The sequence below is a fragment of the Panthera tigris genome, chromosome C1 (assembly GCF_018350195.1).
Source record: "Panthera tigris isolate Pti1 chromosome C1, P.tigris_Pti1_mat1.1, whole genome shotgun sequence".
Taxonomy (NCBI): Eukaryota; Metazoa; Chordata; class Mammalia; order Carnivora; family Felidae; genus Panthera; species Panthera tigris.
The window spans coordinates 90,539,380-90,566,213 of NC_056667.1; the positions used below are offsets into that span (position 1 = coordinate 90,539,380).

General features: G+C 36.4%; 1 protein-coding gene and 1 pseudogene across 2 annotated transcripts in view; one reads left to right on the forward strand and one right to left on the reverse strand.

Moving 5' to 3' along the window:
- Positions 1 to 26,834, forward strand: part of NTNG1 (netrin G1) — a 344,789-nt gene that overhangs the window by 38,325 nt on the left and 279,630 nt on the right. The window lies entirely within an intron of this gene.
- Positions 7,083 to 7,677, reverse strand: LOC102955259 (annotated as a pseudogene).

Here is a 26,834-nt window from a genome sequence, read left to right on the forward strand (position 1 = left end):
CAGCCAGCCCATTTCCTCATATTTTTAAGGCAGTTTAAAAACAAGAATTTTTAAGACTTGCAACTGCCACATTATAATAGGTAGTTACCCTTAACAATACATTTAGCACTTAGTTTTGTAATTATGGGTTATTTGACTTCCTTCCACACTGGGTTGGAAGCTCCTTGAAGAACAGAGACAGAGCCCTGTTCTGTTTTTCATCCACAGAAATTAGTTTAGTGCCGGATATATAGTGGACACTTAATATATAACTGTGGGATGAGCTTTCTTCTAACAGTCTGCTTTCCCAAATCTCTGCTCTGTGCACTTTTACTTTTTAATTTTTTTATTGTCTCTCAATAATCTTTTCTGCCTCTTCGATTCTTCTTTCCACCGTCCTTGCTATCATTTACAATATCGAAGTAACCTCATGCAGAATCTGGCATGAGACCACCCTTTGGGATATTTTGTGGGAGTATTCAGTATTTTAAATAGTGGGTTCCCTCCAGTTCATTTAATACTGCCAGAGCCCTGTGGTGGGCAAAATGGGAGATAACGGGAGATTCTGCTTTCAAGAAGCTTTATAAACAGTTACTTACTAAGCAGAAGGAAATAAATTCTATGCAAGAGCTACATTTAAAGAGCTGTGAGAATTCAGAGGGAAGTGATTCATTGCAAACTCAGAGAACTCAGTGGTAGTTTCATAGAGGAGATGGTCTTTAAGCTGAGCTTTGAAGGAAGAGTAAGCTGTTCTGAGATGGAGGAAGAAAGAGAAGGACATTATAGCTTAAGGAGATAAGCAAAGCCCTGTCTTTAGCTTTCCTTTCAAATAATTTCCTTTTGTGGATCTATCTCAACAGTAACAAATGTTATGACTGTGCCATCCATGAATTAATCTAAATCCTGCTCAGCTGTCCTTATGTTTCCTACCACATAATACTGGAACATCATTTCTTACACTTGGCATGTTCTCCCACTCTCTAAGATATCAATCATTAAACACAATTATGTGGGTGAAGGCACTTTATAAAATGCAAAGTACTATATAAAACAGGGGAAAGTGCCATACAAGGCACTATAACTCTTATTATGTATTTGCAAGCTCAGTGATCACAAATCATGGTACTTAACAGATGATATGGAGATTCAATTCAATAAATATTTATTGAAGCCTACCCCAGTAACTTTGGACAAGTTGCCTATTTAACCTTTCAGAGCTCCGGGTTCTTTTGCATGGTTTTTGTGAAGATTCACTGACATCATTAACTTTGAAACCTGTAAAATATGGTATAAGAAAAAGTCACTCAATACATACCAGACCCTTGGTTTGACTTAGGCCTTTGATACCAAAAGCTTTGCTGGAGAGATGACACTTACATAAGTGAGATATATAATAATTCCTAACAATAGGTGATTACATATCAAAGTCACTGCTATTGTCATTGAGTATCATGGGTTTGTGTCCTTGTTCAGATGTGGGAGTAGTCAGAAAGATCACAGTGAACACAGAATTCAAATACAAGCAACCTAACCTGGCTTATGTCTATAAGTTCTGATGCTCAGAGGGTCTTCCATAATCCTAGCCCAAACCCCAATGTTCCTTCTTCTCCCAAAATACTCATTTAAGACTATATGACATTTTCGCTGGCACACTGGACTATTGGTTTTACCATTGTTTTCCAGTTAGAAGCATTTATAAGACTGCTTAAATGCCTTTTTAAATTTTGCTTCAGAATGTTCCAGAACAAATCTTCATAACTCCATGAATCTGCCTACAGCCATCCTTAAAGTGACATGAATTTATGCGTGGTCACCAAGAAAAACTTTATTCTGAAGGAATCTAGCCATAAATGGTAGAACATCAGTGTTACATTTTTCCCAGTTTATTAAATATTTGTGATATATAATGCTATTACATATAGTTCATTATTATCTGTGTTGAATTTCTAAAGTGTTTAAAGTTCAAATCCCAGGCTAATTATACTAAAAATTCATATTTCCATTAAAAACAACTTAAAAATGATCTCATACATCTTGAATAATGTTAATCCTAATATGTAGGTGGCAAAGCCCCATTTTATAAATGAGAAAGCTGAGATCTGAAAAGGTTAATGACTTTTTCTAAGTCACAATAACTAATAAACAATAGATGTTAGGTTATCATATATTTGTAAAGTTAATAGTAATGAATTTTATTGGGTATACTTTACCAGGCACTGTGTAAGTGTGTAACATGCGTAAATTTAATCTTTGAATGAAAGCTTGAGTAGATTTAAGAAGGATGTAAATATGTCGCCCTTGAGTTTTCAATTTTTTTCAAAGCCATACTTTTTTTCTTTTAATGGAAATGTCTTTTGTTAGTTAAGTAAGCACTTGGCAAAAGAACTTTGCAGTCATTATTGATACTCCTTAGCTTGGTTGTCATAAAGCCTATGAAAGGCTTTCTCAGATTCTTGTGGGCTCCATACAATCAGAGGCATTGGGCTATTGACAAATTGATACCAGAAAAGAACTTTGAGATCTCTGGAGAAAAAGTAGCCTGCAATTTCACAGTATAACTAATGGGAGCTTTACTGTGAAAATAGAAGATTATTCATGTAGTCGCAGTCTGAAATGAGGAAGACAGTTCTCAAATGTTGCTTCTGCTTGCTTTTCTTTCCTTCTCTTGAGTGGAAGTCCAAAATTATCATAGGAAATCATGGGTAATGTTCTCCCTTCCATTTTAGAATAATGTCAAGGAAAAAAAAAGACTTCAGTACTAGACTCTAACATAAATAATTTCAGAAAGCTCTAAATTTGTGTTTATAATGAAGTAGTCACTAATCTATAAACTAAGACACTATGCTCAGGAGAGTACTTTTCTGATACACAAGTCCTATTCCTTGTTAACATTCTGGATAGCTGAAAATGTTTCTCTCTGTGTAGAAACTTGCAATATCTTTACTTTAACTTGGCCAGTGTTTCTGCCTTCACCTGCTCGTGAGCAGCTCTGCTCCTTTGAGGAAAATAGAGGTGGAATGAAATGGAGGTGACATTTCCCAAGGTCAACAAAATAAACCCAGTGGTAAATCTATTTTAAAATCATTCTCTTTTGAATGGCATCCTGGGTGGACATAAGCACAAGCACATGGTATAATTTTTTCCCCCAAATCTATAGCAAGGTCTTTGATCTCTCTACTATTTAACTGAATCCTCCAATCTTGGGACAGGTCTGTCATTTGCTCAACCATAGAGGGCTGATCATAGAAATGACGAGAAACAAAATCTATAGAAATATCTTAAATATCTAAAAAAAATTGATCAAATTAACCAATTTTAAATATGCATCATGTTTTTGATAGTCCAAAATTTACTGAAACCATCATGAAGTCCTCCATTATGTAGGCTGCCTTTTTTTTTTTTCCCTACCAAACCCATACCCACATTTGTTGGTATAGCAAAAATGAAACTATCCATTTATTTATTTATTTATTTATTTTTTAACGTTTATTTATTTTTGAGACAGGGAGAGACAGAGCATGAACGGGGGAGGGTCAGAGAGAGAGGGAGACACAGAATCTGAAACAGGCTCCAGGCTCTGAGCTGTCAGCACAGAGCCCGACGTGGGGCTCGAACCCACGGAGTGAGAGATCGTGACCTGAGCCGAAGTCAGATGTTTAACCGACTGAGCCACCCAGGCGCCCCAAAACTATCCATTTAAAAGAGTTTAATCTAGATATATATTCTTTGATTCTGTAGTCTGTGTATCAAACTGTTTGCTTGAGTGGGTATTTTTATAGAGTATTTTTAGAGATTTTTAAATTAAAGCATAATTAATATATAGTGTTAGTTTCAGGTATACAATATAATTCAAAAATTCTATATATTTCTCAGTGCTCAACAAGATAAGTGTACTCTGCTATCCTTTCACCTATCCTCCCACCTTCCTCCCCTCTGGCAACCACAATTTGTCCTCTGTATTTGAGTCTGTTTTTTTGTTTGTTTTCTTTGTTCATTTGTTTCTTAAATTCCTCATATGAGTGAAATCATATGGTATTTGTCTTTCTCTGACTGACTCATTTCAGTTAACATTATACCCTCTAGATCCACCCGTGTTGTTGCAAATGGCAAGATTTCATTCTTTTTCTATGGCAGAGTGATATTCCATAGTGTGTGTGTGTGTGTGTGTGTGTGTGTGTGTGTGTGTGTGTGTATCTCACATCTTTTTTATGCATGCATCTATCAATGGATCCCCTTGGTTGCTTCTATATCTTGGCTCTTGTAATAATGCTGCGATAAACATAGGGGAGCATATATCTTTTTTAAAAAATGTTTATTTTGAGAGAGAGAGGAGAAAGAGTGGGGGAGGGGCAGGGAAGAGGGAGAGAGAATCCCAAGCAGGCGCTGAGCTGTTAGCATAGAGCCCAACATGGGGCTCAAACCCACGAACAGTGAAATCATGACCTGAGCCAAAATCAAGAGTTGGGTGCCTAACCAAGTGAGCCATCTAGGCACCCACATATATCTTTTTGAATTAAGTGTTCATTTTCTTTGGGTAAGTACCCCATAGTGGAATTACTGGATTGTCCAATAATTCTATTTTTAATTTTTTGAGGAAACTCCTAAGTTTGGCTCCTAAGAAACTCATGTGTATATCTTCTTTGGAAAAATGTCTGTTCAGGGCTTCTGCACATTTTTAATTGAATTATTTGTTTTTTGTGGTGTTGAGTTGTGTAAGTTCTTTACAAATTTTTGTTATTAACCCCTTATTGGATATATCATTTGCAAATATATTCTTCAATTTAGTAGGTTGCCTTTTTGTTTTGTTGATGGTTTCCTTTGCTGTACGAAAGCTTTTCATTTTAGTATATTCCTAATAGTTTAATTTTGCTTTTGTTTCCCTTTCCTCAGGAGACATATCTAGAAAAATGTTTCCATGGCCTATGTCAAACAAACTGCTGCCTGGTTTCTTCTAGGAGTTTTATAGTTTCAGGTCTCACATTTAGGTATTTAGTCTGTTATGAATTTATTTTTGTATATGGTGTAAGAAAGTGGTTCAGTTTCATTCTTTTGCATGTAGCTTTCCAGTTTTCCCAGTATCAGTTGAGACTGTCTTGTCTCCATTGTATATTTCTTGCCTCCTTTGTTGTAGATTAATTGACCATATAAGTGTGGGCTTACTTCTGGACCCTCTATTCTGTTCCATGTATCTATGTGTCTGTTTTTGTGCCATTACCACACCATTGTGATTACTATAGCATTGTAGTATATCTTGAAATCTTGGATTGTGATACCTTTAGCTTTGTTGTTCTTTCCCAAGATTGCTTTGGTTATTCAGAGTCTTTTGTGATTCTATTCAACTTTTAGCATTATTGGTTCTAGTTCTATGAAAAGTGTTGATAATTTGATAGGGATTTCATTAAATCTGTAGATTGCTTTGGGTAATATTGTCATTTTAACAACATTTATTCTCCCAATCCATGAGCATAGAATATCTTTCCATTTGTTTGTGTCATCTAGAACTTTTTTCATCAATGTTTTATAGTCTTCAGAAGACAGATCTTTTTTGTCTTCTTGGTTAAGTTTCTTCCTAAGTATTTTATTATTTTTGGTGCAATTGTAAGTGGGATTGTTTTCTTAATTTCTCTTTCTGCTTCATTATTGGTGTATAGAAATACAACCAATTTCTGGATATTAATTTTTTATCCTGCAACTTTACTTACTTCATTTATGAGTTACCATAGCTTTTTGGTGGAGTCTTTTGGGTTTTCAACATAGAGTACCATGTCCTCTGCAAATAGTGGAAGTTTTACTTCTTTCTTACCAATTTGGATGTCTATTTCTTTTCTGATTGCTGACGTTAGGACTTCCACTACTATTTTGAATAAAAGTAGTGAAAGTGGACTTGTCTTATTCCTCATTTTAGAGGAAAACCTCTCAATTTTTCACCATTGAATATGATGTTAACTGTGAGTTTTTCATATATGGCCTTTATTATGTTGCAGTATGTTTCCTCTAAACCTACTTTTTTGAAAGTTTTTATCATGAATGGATGTTGTAATTTGTCAAATGCTTTTTCTGCATCTATTAAAATGATCACATAGTTTTTATATTTTCTCTTGTTAATGTGAGGTATCATGTTGATTGATTTGCAAATATTGAACCACACTTGTATTCCTGGAATGAATCCCACTTGATTGTGGTGAATGATTTTTTTATGTATTGTTGGATTTGGCTTTCTACTATTTTGTTGAGGATTTTAGAATCTGTGTTCATCAGAGATATTGGCCTGTATTTTTCTTTTATTGTGGTGTCTTTATCTGGTTTTAGGTATCAGGGTAATGCGGACTTAATAGAATAAATTTGGAAGATTTCCTTCCTCTTCTTTTTGGGAACAGCTTGAGAAAAATAGGTATTAACTCTTTAAATGTTAATAGAATGCATCTGTGAAGCCACCTGGTCTTAGACTTTTATTTGTTGGGAGTTTTTTTTAATTACCAATTCAATTTAATTGCTAGTAATCAGTCTGTTCTAATTTTCTATTTCTTCCTGTTTCAGTTTTGGAAGATTATATGTTTTTAGGCATTTATCCATTTCTTCTAGGTTGTCCAAATTGTTGACATACAATTTTTTTGTAATATTTTCATATTATCCTTTGTATCTTTCTCGCTCTCTGTTTTTGATGAGACTGACTAAAGGGTTTATTAATTTTGTTTGTCTTTTCATAGAACCAGATCCAGGTTTCATTGTTTTTCTAGTTTTTATTTCATTTATTTCTTCCCTAATCTTTATTATTTCCTTCCTTCTACTAGCCCTGGGCTTTGTTTGTTTTACTTTTTCTGGGTCCTTTATGCGTAAGGTTATGTTGTTTATTCGAGATTTTTCTTGCTTCTTCAGATAGGCCTATAATGCTCTAATCTTCCCTCTTAGAATAGCTTTTGCTGTGTCTCAAAGGTTTTGGACCATTGTGTTTTCATTTTCACTTGTATCCATGTTTTTTTGTTTGTTTGTTTGTTTGTTTGTTTGTTTTTAGAGAGACAGTTCTGTTTACTGTCAATGAAGCAAAAACAAAGTGTGGGAGTGCTCTAAACAGGTGATGATGAGATATAAAAGAGGAGTGACACAATAATACACAGAATTATTCTGAGTGAGCTTCAGGTCTTCATTCTAATACTCAAACCAAGAGAGAGCCATCCTTTTCCACTAAGGCTGCAGAAGAATGGAAATCTGACTGAGCTGCTCCTACAGCAGAGCAAGAAGCTGTTTTAAGATGATGTAAGAGACTACTTGTGTTCTGTTGAGAGCCCCCATCCCAAGCAGAGAATGAATGCTGAAGGTGGTCTACAGCTGTTGGAGGTGCCTGGTGCCAGCTCCCTAAGTCCTGGACTTCTCTTGATTCTCATTCATAAACTTGTCAGTCAAATACAGTTGGCCAATGTGGACCTGCAATGGATTATTCCGAGGCCTATTTTGACTTTATTCACTAGGGTTTGAATTTCTACAGGATCCTTTACCTTCTTATTTTCTCTGAAGTCATCTCTTATCCTCCTTACCACATAAGTTCTGTAATTATAGGAGCTGAAATGCTTGCTATCTCTCAGCATCAACCAGTGCAAATCTAACACTAGTGCATGGCTGGAAGCTGTCATTTTGGAAAGAAAAAAAAAATGGGTCCTCTTTAAGGAGGTCCATAGTTGAACCTAACCCACAAAACTTTAGTCTATGCAAAACCATGAACGAAATAAAATAAAATGCAGTGGGGCTTGGTCTTGCTAGAGGGCCAGGCATCGGCCTTGGTGAGCACTGTCCCTCCATGTATTTTTTAAATTTTTTCCTTGATCTCTTGGTTTATTCATTCATTATTTAGTAGCATGTTATTTACTCTCCATGTATTTGTGTTCTTTCCAGATTTCTTCCAGAGTTTCTTGAAACATGGTGTGACTGTTCTTTTGATAATGGAATCCTAATGCGTGTACATTTCTTTAAGGTCTTGCCTGCCTGGGAGAAGGCAAGTTTATAACGGAGCAGAAATCTACAGTAACTTAAATGGATCAATACTAGTTCTGACAAGACTGGCCCTTGGCCAAGCTATGAGGTAGCAACACTTCCATTTGCTGCTTACTCCTCCCCTGATGTTTACAACTTATGGGTTCTATCCTCTTAGTGCCTCACATGGGAATTGAGGACCTTTAAAGGGGAAGGTCTTAATAGGAATATTTATGCTGCTACCCCTTCTAGAAACATCTACATTTTTATGGGATCACACAAAGAAGTGAATGGCTATCCATTAATGAAATTTTAAATGGTAAGCTATCCATTTTAGGTCAAGGAGTACTTTCTACTATCTATCTCTTCTGTCTGATACAACACCCAAGCCACCTCGTGCTAGCGTGCTGTATCAGAGTCCAACCAGAGAAGCAGAACTAGTAGGAGATATATATTTAGAAAAGTATTTTAAAAATTTTTTTAAGGTTTGGTTATTAATTTTTGAGAGAGAGAAAGCATGAGTAGAGGGGAGGAAGAGAGAGAGGGAGACATAGAATACCAAGCAGGATCTGTGCTGGCAGGTGTGGGGCTCAAACTCAGGAAAGCATGAGATCATGACCTGAGCCAAAACCAGGAGTTGGATGCTTAACTAATTGAGCCACTCAGGTGCCTCTGTATTTAGAAAAGTATTGCATACAACACCCAGTGCTATGAAAACCAATTTGACAATAAATTTCATATAAAAAAAAAAAAAAAAGAAAAGAAAAGTATTGCAAAGAATTGGTTTACGTGACTATGGAGGCTGGCTAGGCAAGTCCAAAATTGTAAGGTAGACTATCAGGAAGGGTAGGCTTGAACTCTCAAGCATGTTCTGAGGCTGCTTTCCATAGTCACAATTTCTTCTTCAGGAAAGCCTTGCCTCTGCTCTTATAGCCTTTAAGCTGATTGAATTAGGCCTATCCAGACTATCTAGGGTGATCTTCCTTACTTAAAAGTCAAATTGATTATGGGTTTTAATCATATCTATAAAATACTTCCATAGCAACACCTAAATTAGTGTTTGAATAACTGGTGGCTGTAGCATAGTGAGTTTACACTTCAAAAAGACCATCACATCTGCTTTTTAAGAAAATTAAGAAAATTATTTTCAAAGTGTTTTGCTATTTAGGTTTTTTACTTAAAAAATATACTTTAAGCCGTAAAGGAAGTGAGGTTAAAGGGCGTATTAGAGCCTAAAGAAGATCAATAAATTATTTCTTTTTTTCTTAGGCCAAGTCTACGTCATACTTCAAAGTTCAAGTGAGTGACAGGTTTCAGTACCCATGCAATATTTTTTTATCTTTATGATCATCTTGTGGATGATGATTTAATAGGATAATTTAGCAGCCTTAATGAATGACAAATCAACTAATTACAAGCAAAAAATTATTGTTACTGATGATGTTGGTAAAAAAGTAATTACTTAAATGTCAGATATAGTATCATTAAGGCTAATAACCAGATACAAACTGAACATAATTATTGGTGCTGATAATCAAAACCAGTTGGAAATGAATTAATTGGATGTACCATTTGGTATTATTTATGTTTTGTTTTAAAACAGCAATTATAGGTCAGGTTTATAAAACACATTACAATTTATTGAGTTACCATTGCTGACCCCAAAATAAGATAATAGGCAACTGTTTGTCATATTATAGATACATCTAGGCTCTCAATTCCTATTTCTTTTTTTGGAACTTTTTAAAGAATAGGAGGTTAATAATGGGGCCATTATTACTTGTTGTACCATACAAATATTGAGTATCCTAACCTACATTTTAATAAGGCAAAATTTCATTATGTTGAAATGTAGCCCTTAGTATGTGAATAAAACCAGATTGATCGGTCTTATTTTGTCAGTTCAAAACCAGATACATTTTTTTAGCATGACATTCCTGTATTTCAAATCAATACCACACTCTGTGCCCTTTTTAATATTTAAAAATATAAATGGCTGAGTTATTGATGTTTTAAAATGCTCAGCAAGTATTTAAATTTTTTTTCTCATTATGTACACGTTTAACTAAACACTTCCTAATTTTCTCTAATCATTCTGTACCAGCTCTGAGTCTTGGACTTAGAAACATCTATTTCTCCTCCCCACTGGCCTTTCACCATCTTCTCAAAATCATTGGCAGAAGGCACGGAAAGGAGATTTAAGACTTGGGATTAAGGTTTTTCTTCCCTCAAGGTGTCTGGCTGCTTCAAAGACACTGGATTGTTTTTGAGTCTCAGTGGCTTGCGTTGGTCTGCCATTGAGTGGCCCGGCAGAGGCCTAGAGGCTCTCCCGCTGTTCTTTGCCAAGCTTCCGTGGGGCTCTGTGAGTGCTGCAGTTCCCAGCATTAGTCACTACACACCTGCTGCATCTATCACTCTAAACTCCATTTCCCTGACCCTCATAGACATGACTGACCACCCACCCTCTGAAGGCCCACGGTATTTCTGGAGGCTCTAAAGTGACCATGATTAACCTTGTCCGATTCAGTATGATTGCCAAAGGCTGGCAATACTCCTGACTGATTTTCAAGTATCACATTCACTTTGGGGCATAGAAATACTTTTATCAATAGCCTGGATTTTCTTGGGGAAGTGGGGAAAGGAGGGGACATGGTAGATGAGAGATCCAGGAGTCTTTAGAACCAAATGTTTAACTTATTCTTCAGTCTTTTTCTTTCCTTCCTTTACCAACTTGACAATCTAGTATATATGCTATTTATTTGCTTTAGTTGTTGTATGCTTTTCAGATAGCCACTTGACTATATAGCAAGCATATTGCTTGTTGCTTGTTTAATCCTCAAACCAGTATGAGGTAGGTATTATTGTCCTTATTTTACTCTTGAGAACATGGAGACTCAGAGAGGTCAAATAGTTTTGTCTGTCATCACAAAGCTGATGAATGACTAGGGTGGGATTCATCCCTAATTCCAAAACCTGTACTCTGCCAAGCGAATTCTTGGAGACTGCAATAATATATTAAAAACTAACTTCTAATGAGTGCCTACTATGTGTGAGGCACTATTATAAGAACTTCTAGGTGTGCTAACTCATAGCAACTCCATAATTAGGTAGTGTCCCATTTTTCAAATGAAGAGGGTAGAGCATAGAAAAGTTATGTCATTGCCCAAAGCCACAAAATTAGCAAAAATCTCGGCAGTCTGGTTTAAACTTCTTATGTTTAACTTGTATACTATGGCATAATTCATGAAGTCAAAATTCTAGAATCCAAGACTTAACATATACTTAACTATACTGTTACTAGGAAAAAAAAAAAAAGTGACCAGTCATTTGGTTCAGCCATTCTCAGAATGTGGCATCCATTGGCTTTGTTTTTATAATTTGTCTTAAGAGAAAAGGAATTTTTGTGAAACCAATCTGAAAAGGGTTTGCCTTAAATTGTAGACTGCTTTTCCCATATCCTCTCACTAGGGACTCTCATAAACATAAATTCACTAATTGATACTTGAAAAAAAAAAACCTAGCATTTTAAAAAGCAATAGGTACTTGATAGAATGTTTGTGGTATGTGAAAATAATTTTTCTTGGAAACTCTAAAGTAGAGAACTTGGTAGTGTCCTGCGATCTATGTGCTGTGAACTTTTGAGAACAGCTGTGTTTCTACAGAAATCACCTTATTCAGAAGAGAGGACTTTTCTGTTTCCAGACTGGTATGAGATTGGTATACGAAAGCTCAGTAATAAATTAACTGGTCCCCAAGAACATCATAATGGCTCAGGAGTAGGAATTGAAATTATACTTCACTTGTAAGCCATAATGTGTTATGTATCAAAGAATAAAAGTAGGTGTGCTCCATAGATTTACTGAGATATATCCAGCCATACTGCATTTTTTTTCCATAGCACCTTAAAATTTCCTCATAATTCACTATTCTAGAAGTCTTTTCCATTTTCTATTTTGTTCCTTTTCCCCTTTATTCTTATCTATTTATTTACTTACTTATTTCTAGGGTTGGATATAGCGTAGCCTAGAATACAGAAAGACTTGTGTGATTCTTTAGAAATACCAATTTCAAAGCCCTGATTGAAAGGGATTGGTGTTTCTCTTTTTCAGTAATAGATCAATTGAATATCCTGTCATATTGTTTGTTTGTTTTCATCTGTTTGTTTTTTTGTTTGTTGCTAGGGGCAAGGAAGAAGTAAAGAATTGGGCCAGTGTTTCTTTGACAACAAAATATGACCCATAACACTTTGCTTTGCCTGAAAAATTATATGCCATGCCCAACACCTTTTAATAATGCTCCAACACATTTGCTACCTAGAAAGTAAAGTTTTATAGCTGTCTGGATTTTAAGGAAGACCATACCCATCTGGTGAAGTAGTGTGAGATGTTTAAGAAATTCTTGTTTAGAGCAGTGAAATAAAATGAGACAACAATCATAGCTCTTTATTCTTGCCCACCGTCCTAAGATAGATAAGCAAATCTTAAGCATCGAAATACTTCAGTGTCACATTGAATGTTTATTCTCAGTGCTGGAAGAGAGATTTGAGTTTTAGAATTCCATTTCTGTATAGCATTTAAATTCCATTCTAATTCCTTCAGAATTTTCTGATCTTGATTAATCAGTGCATTACACTAGTCAATATCACTATTGGAAGAGGAAAATTGAGTCCTGTTCAGGATTAATGTAGCTTAAAAAGTAATATGTACTATATTTCACTGGAGAAAAGTATGTCAAGATTGTTTTATTTGATCTTGAGATTTCTGTTGTTGTCTTCTTTTTGTTTAATGTTTATTTATCTTTGAGAGAGAGGGAGAGCACAAGTGGGAGAGGGGCAGAGAGGCAGAGACACACACAGAATCTGACGCAAGCTCCAGGCACTGAGTCAGCCCAGAGCCCAACGTGCAGCTCAAACCCGCAAACCACATGATCATGACCTGAACTGAAGTCGGACACTCAACCGACCGAGCCTCCCAGGTACCCCGAGATTTCAGTCTTCTAAACTAACAAACTATAATTTTAATCCAATCACTACAACAATATTTGAATAGTATTTGTTTTTGAATCATCTCTATCTGCTTAATGATGGCATTTATTGAGTGTTTCATGCTACATTTTCTGTTCCTTATAATAACCCTGTCAGGTATCTATCATTGTCCTCAAGTTATAAATGAATAAAGGATCAAAAAAGTTTAGTGACTTGTGTAGGGATACACTACTGATGCTTGAGCTGAATTCCATGAATTTCCACTGCAGAATCCATCAATTTAGCTGGATATTTTGTTCAAAAATATGCTAAAATATGCATGTCTTCTTGCTTATTTTCTTATTTTCTTTATTAAAAAAATTTTTTTAACATTTACTTTTATTTATTTTTGAGAGACAGAGCAAGATAGAGCACGAGTGGGGCAGGGGCAGAGAGAGGGGGGTACACAGAATCCAAAGCAGGCTCCAGGCTCTGAGCTGTTAGCACAGAGCCCGATGCGGGGCTCGAACCCACGGACGGTGAGATCATGACCTGGGCCGAAGCTGGCCACCCAACCGACTAAGCCACCCAGGTGACCCTCTTCTTGCTTATTTTCTCATTTCTTTGCTTTCTTGTCTCCCTCCTCTGACCCTTCTTAGAAGGACTTTTCCTCTTCTTTAGAAGCTTTAATCTATTTTTATTGATAAAGCTTTCCCTGACCACCACCCCATCCCTGCAAGGCTGATCTTTACAGCCTCCCAAAGTGCTCCAGAAGCACCCTGTCTATGCCTGTGATAGCACTTACTACTCTATACTATGATCTCCTGTTTGTTTGTGTAGTTCACCTATTAGAGCAAGGATTTCGTTCTCTGCTGGGGTGTTTAAATGCCAATGTTTAAATCCTTACAGAAATTATTAAACTAGCTTGAACTTTTATTGCCAATAATTAATGGCTGACTGACTCAAAGCCAAATATGTGATTCTAAATGCTGTTTACTTATTCTATTCTTATTCATTATATTCTAATGCTATAATTCTACCATTATATTCTACTGCAGATATTCTTGAAAAATATAAATATTAAAGTCAATCATTTAAATGTATTTGCATATTCTGTTTTGTAAGATTCTTTTGTTTTTAATTTTATATTTAATATTTCTAACAATTAGAGACTTCTAAGATATAGGTGAAATGGAAGTAAATTTGAGCCAGTTCCCCTTCAAGCGACTAAGTTTCACATGGTTAAGAGATGATGGATGCTTTCCCAAAAAAAAGCACTTGAAAATATATTAAACAAATTAAAATGATATTAAAAAAAAAAGCAGTGCCAGTGTTTGGGACCTACCTTTGGAGATGAAGTACACAGGTTGTTTTTTAATTGCTCTGGTAATTTTAAAGCAAGTTCAGAGTTGAGGGTGAAATATCAGCCTATACATTTTTCAAGGGCAAGGATAATTCAGCCATATTCATAGAATTTAGTACCATACCTGATATATAATAGTTACTTAATAGTGGTTGCTTGAATGAATGAATGAATGAATGAACTTTAAAATGTTGATCTACCCTGATTTTTGCATTATAAATATTTTATTTATTTATTTGATCAATGTTTGATTGATGAATGTATGAATGCTCAAATACTATAAAGTATTCAAGAGCACTTATACTACTAGCTTCAAATTAAGCTAGTGCTTTCTGAATTTCACAACTAAGCTGTACTTGCCCAGCAGACCTCAACATAGTAATTCTTCTTGGATGCTTCATAAAAACTCCAAACACAAGAAGCAGCAGTTTATTGGGATGAATGAAGTACAACAATACTGCAATCAGAGTGTAAGGTTTCTTTTCAAGTCTATCCTGGGGTTGGAAGGACCTTTACCTACTGGTATGTTATATCCTGCTCAATTTTTGTTGGAAAGCAAGAGGCATTACGGAATTCAACAACCTGCAGAGGGATCCTGGCACTAGCACACACCAGGCTACTGCCTTGGGCAACTTAATAGGAGAAATTGATTGTCACGCTAGGTAGCCATCAGGATATGACTAGATTTCTTGGAGCGATAAGAACATTAAGTGGGGTTTTCAGAACTGTAGTGCACCCTTTAGGCTTCATTTCAATGGTAGTCAATGCTCAGAATCCCCCTTTCAAAGCACTGGAAAACATGCTGGTATAATTAATGTCACTAAGGTATTGTTTTTCCCTTTCCTTTCAGTTTGTTTTCTTTTTTTTTTTTTTTTTTTTCCTAAGAGAATCAGGCAAGTTACAAGACAGATGTCTCCTATGAAAAACCATTACATAATTTGAAACAAAAAGCCAGTGTCTAATTATAGTGAGGTATTGGGGGACAATGAGTAAATTTGCTTGAATGAGATCAATCATAGACATTCTCTAGGTCACCATATTTCAACTTGGCATGCAAATTCCAAACTCATTTACAACATGCATGGTGAGAATCACAAGAAGTTCTAAGGCCAGTTTGGGAAAGATTCATAACTTTGTCAGTTGGTTATGTTCTTCATAGGATCATAAGTAATTTTAGTGTTGACAAGTACAGATTCTTGCTGGGGGCAGTTTGAAATTGAATTCACCAATTCAGTACAAATCAATAACTACTTATTGAGGACCGTCTATTTTCAAGGCTGGGCACTGAGAGGGAAAGGAAGTTGAGTAAGGCAAGGTTCCTACCCTCAAAGAACTTTCTCTGGCATGGGAAAGTGACAGCTTTTGATTATAAAGTCAAGTCTTCTTGCAAAGAAACTAATGGCTTATAGAGTAGCACGTTGGTAGGGAGATTGATTTAGGGAAAAACAAATGACTGCCCATTCCCTATGGATACCCCTTTTCCCCCATTCAACTGTAGTCAGCAACTCATCTGATAAGAAAGATACTGGAGTCCCTTATCTGTGGGGGTTATGTTCCAAGACCTTCAGTGGATACCTGAAACCACAGACAGTATCAAACCCAATGTTTTTTCCTATCTGTATTATACCTATGATAAAGTTTAATTCATAGTCACCATAAGAGATTGACAATAACTCAAAATAAAAGAATAATTATAATAGTATACCATAATAAAAGTTATATGAATGTGGTCTCTCCCTCCTTCTCTCTCTCTCAAAATGGCTTATGGTACTGTAGACACCCTTCTTCTTGTCATGATATGAGATGACAAAATGCCTACATGATGAGATGAAGTGAGGTGAATGATGCAGGCATTGTGGCATAGTGTTAGGCTACTATTGACCTGATGATATGTCAGAAGGAAGAGGTCATCTGATGCTTATGGACTGCAGTTGGCCAAGGGTAACTGAAACCTGAGAAAGCAAAACCACAGATAAGGTGGTCTACTCTATACATTATTTGTTTCTGAAATAAGGTAAAAATCACTAAGCATTTTCATAGATCTTTATGTATCTAGATATCTATGTGTCTAGATACCTTTACTCTAGGTATCTGAATCCAAGATGCCTTGGAGGAAGATTTTTACTGAATTAACTCTTATAAATAACTCAGTTGTATTGATTCTCAACTAAGGAATTTAAGGATTACCTATACTCATTTATTAGCAAAGTGTGTACTTAACATCACCATTAAGTTTATTAGCTGACAGGAATGAACTGCATATACTCCTTACAGTGAGGCTTAAGGATGTCATGGTATTTATCTGAATTGGAATATACTAAAAATTCTCAGGTTAAATACAGTGCTGTACTACAATAGGGAATTCACTAAAGTGGATAAAAGGAATGTAATTGTTCACACTCTGTATTTGCAAGGGTTTCTGATTTTCATGGAACACATCCAGGTTGCTCCAAATGCCATTTCCTCATGTTTCTTCTGTTCAGTTCTTACTGCCATTTGCCTATTTTGATGACTTTCTACCTTACATTTGAACAAATGTACATAGTCTAAAGCAGAGGTTTTTTTTTTTTTTTTAAGTTTATTTATTTATTTTGGGGGGGGAGGAAAAGAGAGAGAGGGAGAGAGAATCCCAAGCAGTCTCCATGCCATCAGCACAGAGCCCAAAGCACGGCTCGATCTCATGAACCACAAGATCATGACCTGAGCCAAAACCAGGGTTTCTCAGCCTTGGTGCTGTTGGCATTTGGAGCCGGATAATTCCTTGGAAATGGCTGTCCTGTACATTGTGGGGGTGTTGAGTATCATTCCTGGCCTCTACCCACTGGATTCCAGGAGTACACACCCCCAACTGTGACAAATAAAGTATTTCCAGACACTGCCACATGTCCCCCTGGGAGGCAAAATTGCCCCAGTGGGAAACAATTCATCTAAGGCAGGTTTCTAGATATTCTTCCTCAGTCTCACTTCTGTTCATGATAGCTGCCATTTTAATGGTTCTAAGCCTTGCTTTCATTCTGTTACTCCTGTGCCCCTAAACTTCTAGTGACTTTTTACCCTAGTTCAGACCTTTATCCCCCTCACCCCTATCTTTTTTAAGTTTCATTTTTAGCAGAATGCTACATGCACATGTTAACGAGTAAAAGAGTACAGAAGAGCCATGAAAAGCGGCCTCCTGTTCTATTCCTCTCTTCTCTCCTGTCTGAGAGGCAACTTTAAAAACTTTGTTTCTGACTTACTTCCAGCAGTTTTCTCCATAGTTCTAGGTTTAGTTACACTTCTGTTTATTTGACTTATCAATTTTAGGCAAAATCTATTGGCTATTTGTTTTAAAGATGGGGTTATAACTCAGGTATATAATTTGGCTTTTACCCTCTCTCCTTTCCATTTTTTGACATGTAGGTGATTATTTCTAGTCATACATGGTAATCTTTAAAAGATAATATATTTTTGGTCAACCAACTTTCAAGACCACAGTGTTGCACCCCCTCAAGCTGAGTGAGATAGAGACCAAGTTGATAATATCTCTCAACCTTCCCACTTAGTAAGATGGGAGCTTCACTGCTTTTACCTTATCTTCCTCTTTTTCCATATCCACCTTCTGTCAGCTATACTTTTATTTACGTTCCCATTTACAATGTTGACATTTTCATTCTTTCTTGCAAATACAACAAAGTCTTCTATGCCATATTCTTAGCTTGACCCTTTAAGTTGAAAGCCAATAAACCAAATTTACATTTTATGACAATATAAACATTTCTCCCTACCAGGTCAAGTATAGAGCTATAATTTTATTTCCTTCTCCATTGTTCAATGGCATGATCCTTGATTCACTTGAAGGAGAAAGATCAGTGTTAGTGTCAGAGAACTTCTTTCTTCAATTCTCATAGCTCCGAAAAATCATGGCATATTTTACATTGATTCATAAATAGCCCATATCTTTCTTGTGAGTTTTTGTTTTAGTCTAGTTAACATCCATCACCATACATATTTATACTGTTTTTCTTACAACCAGAACTTTTTTATTTTTTATTTTTTAAGTCATTATTTTAATTCCAGTTAGTTAATACACAATGTTATATTAGTTTCAGGTGCACAATATAGTGACTCAACACTTCCATATATCTCTCAGTGCTTATCATGACAAGTGAACTCCTTAATCCTCATCATCTATTTAACCTATCCCCCCACTTCCCTCTGATAACCATCAGTTTGTTTTCTATAGTTAAGAGTCTGTTCATTTCTTGTGATAAGAACTTTTAAGATCTACTCTCTTAGCAACTTTTGAGTTTACAGTCCAGTCTTATTAACTATAGTCACCACACTGTGCATTAGATCTTGTGAGTTTTTATTTGCTTTGTTTTTGCACTGCTTGTCTGTTTTTCTTCACCATATCCTCACATTTATCATGCTGATTAATCTCTTTTCCCACATGCCCAACCCCACTCTTAGGGCTTCTCTTCATTGTTTTCCTAGGTTGGACCCACAGATGCCCGAAACCCATGTCTTTGTGATTTTTGTTTTGAATCCCATGTCTTTGTAATTTTTGTTTTATCTTCATTTTGCTAGAGTATAGCTGCAAGTAACTTACAAATAAAAAGAGTCTTGAGTGATTAAAAACTTCTCTCTTCTACCCTCACTCTGATCAGTAGGTTGAACATAAAATTCTAAGCTAAAAATAATTTTGTTTACAATTCTAAAGGTACAGTTAGACCCAGGGCTGCTGAAAGGCATACATGTTTTCTTGACATATTTCTCTCTCTCTTGTATTTGGTGTCAATAAGTTAGGCTACGGTATATGCAGTGCCAAAATGTCAGTAGCTTGTCACATGTTAACTGTGGGTATCTCTATTTTGGCCTCATTTGTCTTCTAAGTATGGGATCTAGACTCCAGAAGTCGTCCCTAGCAGAGAATGCTCAACTTTTGACAAGAGAAAGGAACTATGATAGAACCAAAAAATGTTGACATTTCAAGCTCCTACTAGCGTTATTACCATTCACATTGAAACCAGTCACATGTCCAAACCTGACACCAATGGAGCAGGAATCATTGCCTCCAAAAGTCTTCCTTCTCCAGCATCCCATATCCATCACATGGGAAGGAGCCCCAGGGAAGGGTCTGAGGGATGGGCCTTATACAGAGCGACAGTGAATAAATAGGAATAATAATATATTCTACCACATTTTAGAATTTTAGGGTTTACTCTCTTTATTCTTAGAGTTCTGAAATTTTATGACTATGTATTGAGATGGTTCTTTTATTCATCCATTATGCTAGGCACTTGGTGGATCTTTATAATCCAAAGACTCATATCCTTCTTGTGGGAAAGATTCCTCAATTCTTTCTTTAGTAAATCCTCCTTCCTGTTTTTCACTCATTCTTCCAGGAAATTGAACCACCTGAATTGCTTTTATAGGTATGTTTTTATCTTTTTTATTTTTTAGACATATATTCCATTATTTTGTCTTTTTGCCTTATGATATTTTTTGAGACATTTATTTTCAATTGATCTTTAAACAAATTTGACAATAACAAATTATTGTTTTGATTTTTATTCTCTCAAAATATTTTGTTCTTGTTTTATGAATATAAAATGTTCTTGAATCTCTGAGTAGATGAATCTGCTCATTTTAATATCCTTTTCTATTTCCTGAATTATCTCCATTTCCTTCAGTGTGCATTTTTCTGCTTGTTTACCTTGGCTGTCTTTTCAAAACTTTCTGACTAGAAGAGAAAGACAGATATCATATGTTTTCACTCATATGTGGAACTTGAGAAACTTAACAAAAGACCATGGGGGAAGGGAAGGAGAAAAAATAGTTACAAACAGAGAGGGAGGCAAACCATAAGAGACTCTTAAATACAGAGAACAAACTGAGGGTTGAAGTGGGGGGAGGGGAAAATGGGAGATGGGCATTGAGGAGGGCACTTGTCGGGATGAGCACTGGGTGTTGTATGTAAGTGACGAATCACAGGAATCTACCCCCAAAACCAAGAGCACACTGTATATGCTGTATGTTAGCTAACTTGACAATAAATTATATTAAAAAAAGAAAAAAAAGAATTTCTGACTAGAAGCACTATGAAGGAATTAGTCTAATTTGGCCTCCAGAAGCAGTATATCTGGTGATGTCTGTCTGATAGACCAGAATGCCAAGACTCCACTTTGAGACTACAGTGTCCAAACAGGAGCCTCACCTTTGCTCACACACTTAATTCAAGGTTTTTTTCTAACCCTTACCAGATACACTCCAGAGAGTGCCATATATTTTCCTGCCCAAAGATATGAACATGGATTGATACCCACCCTTGGGAATAAGCTACGAATTGCAAAGTGCATGCTTCTCTTTGAAGAGCCCATTAAGAAATGAAAATGTATTTTCATTTCTATAAGGTTGTGGATTTCACAAAGCTTGTATTTTATACTGGTATAGAAGACTCAATCAACCCTTTGACTTAGTAAGCATAATAATTAAGCTGGTCTGCTTGTCTGTGCTCTTTCCCAATGTCAATGTGAATGTTAGATGATTTGATGAAGGGCCCTAGAGCACAAGCTTTCACATTTTTTTAATCTAAGATTAACTGTAATGCATTTTACATTAAGACTCAGTAATGCATATAAACATAAATATGCACTTAATGGAAATAAAAATTCACAAAATGCCATACTATATACAAACCAATTTTATATTTTCCTTTATATTTCAGATATTAAAATTCTGATCAACACTTACTAGATGTGTTTTATGACTCACTAATATTTTATCATATATAAAACAGTGCTATAGAAATTCTATGAAGTAAATAAAAATGTTCTCTGGGTTTTCAAGTAAATGTCATAAATTCCCTACTCTAAAGATATTTTCTTCATTTTTTAACATCATTTTAAAACTCAGAATCTTTTTTTAAGTTTATTTATTTATTTTGAGAGAGACAGAGAGAGTGCAAGTTGGGGGGCAAGGGGAGAGAGAGAGGGAGAGAGAGAGAATCCCAAGCAGGCTCCACGCTATTAACACAGAGCTTGATGAGGGGATTGAACTCAGGAAATCATGAGATCATGACCTGAGCTAAAATCAAGAGGTGGATGCTTAAACGACTGAGCCACCCAGGTGCCCCTTAAAGCTCAGAGTCTTATTATGTGTGTTTAACGTAACAATTCTTAGCAAGCTTTGTTATCTGTGTATTTTCTCCAAAATTCAAACTTAAAGGAAAACCTACAAAACTAAAATGAAGAATTGACCCCAATGGTTGCTTAGTGTAATAATGAATATATGTGGTCGTTGTCTTAATTGGGATATTGTATGATCAGGTTGCTTGTTTGAGGGACAATGGGATTTGCAACATACATCAAACAATTTTCATTAAGAAGATTTAAGTGTTGTTGCTCAATTTTGGTCCACTTCTATATGTTGAGGTAGCTGTAAGGATGGCTAGAAACAAATAGCTCAAGGACTGTGCTACAGATTCCCCTCTGCCAGGTGGCTGTGGCTGAACCTCTCCTAAATATTTTGGTAAAAAAAAAAAAAGTGTATCACATTTGCACAAGATTAAGTTGAGCACTCTTTTAAGATTGATTAAAATCTGGGACTGGCAGAGCAAATGACTCAACAGAAAACATGAGGCATGTGTTATGTTATACAAGGAAAATAACTCTGTATTCAGGACAGCTTTCTTAGAAAACCAGAGACAATGGCAGTGAATTCTAAATCAAAAATACATTGCAGTGAAATAACCCATGACCGAAAAGGAACTGTGAGCACACCCATGGTTAACATCAATTGATTATATGTTGAGTAAATGAGGGTTTGTTTTCAATTGTTATTTGGGGAATTGAGTACCTTTCAAGTAGCAAGAAAAGTTGCAGAAAGTGCACAGTTTTAAGTGGATTCCGTCATGTTACTGAAAAATCTTAAGTGTTGGTTAACTTACACAAAAGAGAAAGTAAACTACTTCTAGGTTTTTCTACCTCTACTGGGGGTTGGGAAGATAGTGGCTTGCTTTTTAGAGTTTTCCAGAACCCTTCCAAAGAAGTGTTGTTGTAGATTCTTTTAAGTAATAGCCACACAAATAATCACAGATTATGGTGTCATACAACTCCATTAACCAGGTGAAGGAAAAATAGCAACATTTTCATTTTACTGAGATGTCAGCTTCCTCCCTTGCTGTACCATGCATCTTAATGTCCTTGCGGTCTACACTGACTTGGGGCTCCAAACCTCTGTCATTACTTGGCAATACCTTTCTCTAATTTCTTGTGACACACGGTGCTTAAATCCATAAGAAATGTGAGGTGAGGCAGAGAGAATTCCTGCAGACTGACTTGCTATATGCAGAACACTCATTTGCATTATTCATTAGATAAGAGCACTGATTTGCATCTCATTCTGGTTGTCTCCTTTAGGTGAAAAAATACTGAAGAACTCTCCACATTCCCCCAATTTTTTATATTAATAATAATTATTAGGGGAATTATGCTTGATTGCTGTCCTAGATTTTGTCCTGCACCATTTGCAATTCCTCTTTAAAAAATCCTAAACACCCCCAAATTCCCAAACCAATGTGATTTTCCCCTTTGTGTTTAAAATATTTAAAGCTTTAACATTTGATGAAAGATCTGAATACATAAATATATTTTATTGAAATGCAAAATGAGACATTTATTTATGATCTATATCTAACATTAGGAATGAGAAGGAGGAGGGAGTGGGAAAAAAATACAGGCACAAGTACAACGTTTGAGTCTCCCTAAATCTCATTTTAGAGAAATTTCCTAGCAACAGAACATGCCACAGATTAGAAGATACTGCTGGTAATAAATTCTTCCCTACTTGATGGTCAAATCCAAGTGATGAAATTTTGCCTTGCATTTTCTCTTGAGAAGCAATGACCAATTAAGAATAGCCCTATCATTATAAAAAAAAAAAAGTTTATTGATGATGTCCTACTGTGGGTAGAGCTCTGCCGGTCTCTAGAGTTCCTGTGATAGGAACAAGAAAAACAATAAAATATCCTTCTTTCCTTGGCCTATAGTCTTAATATCCCATAGTCATAGTAATCTTCCAAGCGCTCACCATTTCCTTGGCAGGGGTGATGTAGGGCTTTATTTATGCACTTGAGCGATTCTTCAGGATTCTGGGGTGCAATCTGACCCACAATCTCACCTTCAGTTTGAACCACTGGTGCATTGACAAAGGGGAAACATGGCATCTTGTGGATGGCAGCCTCCTTTATCCTTTTCAGGAGAGATGGGAACAGAGGAGTCAGAGACTCAGTCTCTCACTTGCTGATTTATTGCTGTTCAGTTGCCCCCTGAGCAAGTGATGGCATTCTGTAGAAGATTACAGCAAATCTAGTGTCATGGATCAATCACAACATCCCAAAATGAAGTAGAATTTCTATGGTATCAGGGTGACATTGTAACCAGGAGCACGGTGTCTGGCAGCTGGGATGGTTTGTTTGTGAGTAGAGGTTTCATACAAATTGCACACTGTTTCAACACAGGTACCAAAAGATTAAATTGATTCTTTTGCTAGACTTTTTGGTGTCTCTCAAGGCCTTTAATTCACTGGTGGAAGAGGTCATCACAAGCATTTATTATCCTTGTTCATGGGGCACCCCTTCCCCCAACTGCTGTTTATTCTTGTCTGGTTCCTGTGATTAATGCTGTGAAGGAAAGCAACTACTTCTGTCCTTTATGGCTGTTTCTGGCGTACTGCAATGTTTAAGGTTTTTTGGCATCCCCTTAAGGAACACCATTTTTGAATAGCCCTCATTTACATCCGACTGAAACTGGAATCCTGGCCAAGATTTTATTTTTGGCCAGTGACCAGTTAGGTCAACTTCAAGTTGTGTTTTTCTTGCAAGCATGATTCTTGAAAGATATTTTTCCACTTCAAGCACTCAAACGTTTTCAAATAATGAAGTTCTTTTGCACTTATTTCATTAGGGCCAAATGGTGACCTTTAAAGTAACAAACATTAATATTAAAAATTTGGGGCAGCTTATACCTAGTTGTATTAGTTTGGGATGATTATGCCATTTGGACAACATCAGTCTTTTATATTTGTTAATGTCATAATAGGGTTGTAGTGCCATGCTTCATAAAAATGTCACTGGTGAGCTATTTCCACTGTAGAAGTGTTACTGTGATTTCACAATCCTGAATGAACTAAAGAGATTACATTTGAATATCTCATACACATTTCAAAACTAACATGGCCAAAAGACAACTGTGATTTACCATTCTGCCCACTTCCCTTCCCCTCACTCAAAAACTATCACTAATCATCTCAGCAAGTGGTATCACCATTCCCCCATTTGTGTAAGTCAAAACGCTAGTGGGCATCCTTGGTCCCCTTTTTCTCTCATCTTTATGGTCTGAGTACTATTGCTGTATAACAAATCACTTTATTGCTGTATAAAGTAGAAGAGAGTAGGGGATGAAAGATATTGTAGCCATTTTTGGAAAATACTATCAACTGTTGTCTATCCTCTGTCCACAGCTATTCACATCCTTTCCACATGCAAAAGACATCTGACCCCTCCCTCAAAATTCCCGAAGTCTCATCTTAGTACTTGAAGTCCAGGACGTGGTCATCCAAATCAATTCCAAGTGCCAACAAGGCTCTTTGGATGTAATTCCTCTAGCATGGTTCTTTTCACTCTCTGAAGAGCTGTGAGTAAGAGACTCCAATGATCTTCCTTCCATATACCCAATATGCAGTGCAGGATAACCACTATAAATATTCTTGTTGAAAAAGGGAGGAGGAGCAGGAGGCACACAGAATCAGTGTCCAATAGTAATTCTGAAATTTGGTTGGGCACATCTTGCCAGTTCCTTGATATGGGCTTGAATCTACTTCTTAGCCGTTGTTTTCTCCAGCTGCTGAATCCACCTTCTTCAGCATTTGGTTTCACTCCCTGAGTTATTCCACCTTCCATGTTTGCAGCTGAGTAGTTTTCTCATCCTGCTTCCTGCCCAAAGTAGTCCATGGGTCCAAAGACCAAACCCCTTTTATTTTATGGCGTATCTACTCCTTTCAGTCCAAGCTGATACATTTCCTTTAAAATTTTTCGACTTCCAATGTATTAATATAGAAATCTATCATATTAGACCAAACAAACAAACAAAAAAACGTGTCTAGAAATCTCTTCAGTTTATAGGCTTTTTTCTGCCATGGACTCCCTGTGAAGCTGCCATAAGACAAACCCTTAAGAGTCTAGGTGTCTATTGTTTAAAAAGGCATGCCCTTAAATCCAGAAGCTTTGTATGTATTTGAAAGGTTTATGAGGCACCATCTTACATCTTCCTGAGGTTTTAATGAAAAATTTTACAGCCACACTCTTGTCTTCATCTTAACGATGAGACATTTTCCTAATAGGTCTTGATTTGATCTTTGCACTGAGGCCCTTTCTTATTTTGAGAATCTTCTACTAAGAGACACTGAAAGAACAATTTTTGTTTTTTTTTTTTCAAACCCACTAAGTCTTTTTATATTTTCTTTAAAGCTTGCTTAGAAGTTGTCCAGTACTTTTTTTCCTTATGTCTTTGCATCTGTGCCTTACACATGGCTAAAAGAAATAGATGGACACTTTCAGTATCCTGCCTGAGAAGTATCCTTAGACAAATTCACCAGTTTATTAGGTACATTTATTTTTATTAAAAAAAATTCTTTTAATGTTTATTTTTGAGAGAGAGAGAGAGAGAGAGAGAGAGTGAGAGAGCGAGCGAGCATGAGTGGGGGAGGGGCAGAGAGAGAAGGAGATACAGGATCTGAAGCAGGTTCCAGTCTCTGAGCTGTCAGCACAGAGCCTGATGCGGGGCTCAAACTCAAGGACTGAGAGATCATGACCTGAGCCGAAGTCAGACACTTAACTGACTGAGCCACCCAGGTGCCCCTATTAGGTACATTTTTTATTTTCTATGTTAATACAGGCAATGGGGTTGCCAAACTCTCTGCGGCTGTAAAGCAGAGGTCAGTATTTTCCCAGCTTCCAATAAGAGTTTCCTCTCTGTCATCCTAGCTGTCACTGGACTCCATAAGTCCTTTCTTTTCATTAAAAACTTTTTTTTAATGTTTATTTATTTTTGAGAGACAAAGCGTGAGCGGGGGAGGGGCAGAGATCTGAATCTGAAACAGGCTCCAGGCTCTGAGCTGTCAGCACAGCTGTGAGGTTATGGCCTGAGTCAAAGTCGGACGCTTAAACTGAGCCACCCAGGTGCCCCCCCATAAGTCCTTTTTAACATCTGTTTGCTTCACTAGCTTTCACTTACTCTGAACTACTATCTCCTTAAGGACTTCTGCCCACTGTCCAGTCCTAAAGGTAATGCCATATGTTTTAAGCTTTTGATGTGGCAGAACTCAATTCTGACATGAAATTTCTGTTTCAGTTTCTGTTCCTGTGTAAGAAACCATCACATAATTTAGTGGCACCATTTACCTTTTATTATGCTTAAAGATTGCGTGGATCAGGAATTTAGACAGGGTACAATAAAGACGGCTTGTCTATACCACAATATCTAGGATCTCAGCTGGGAGTCTTCAGTAGCTGGGCACATTTTCACA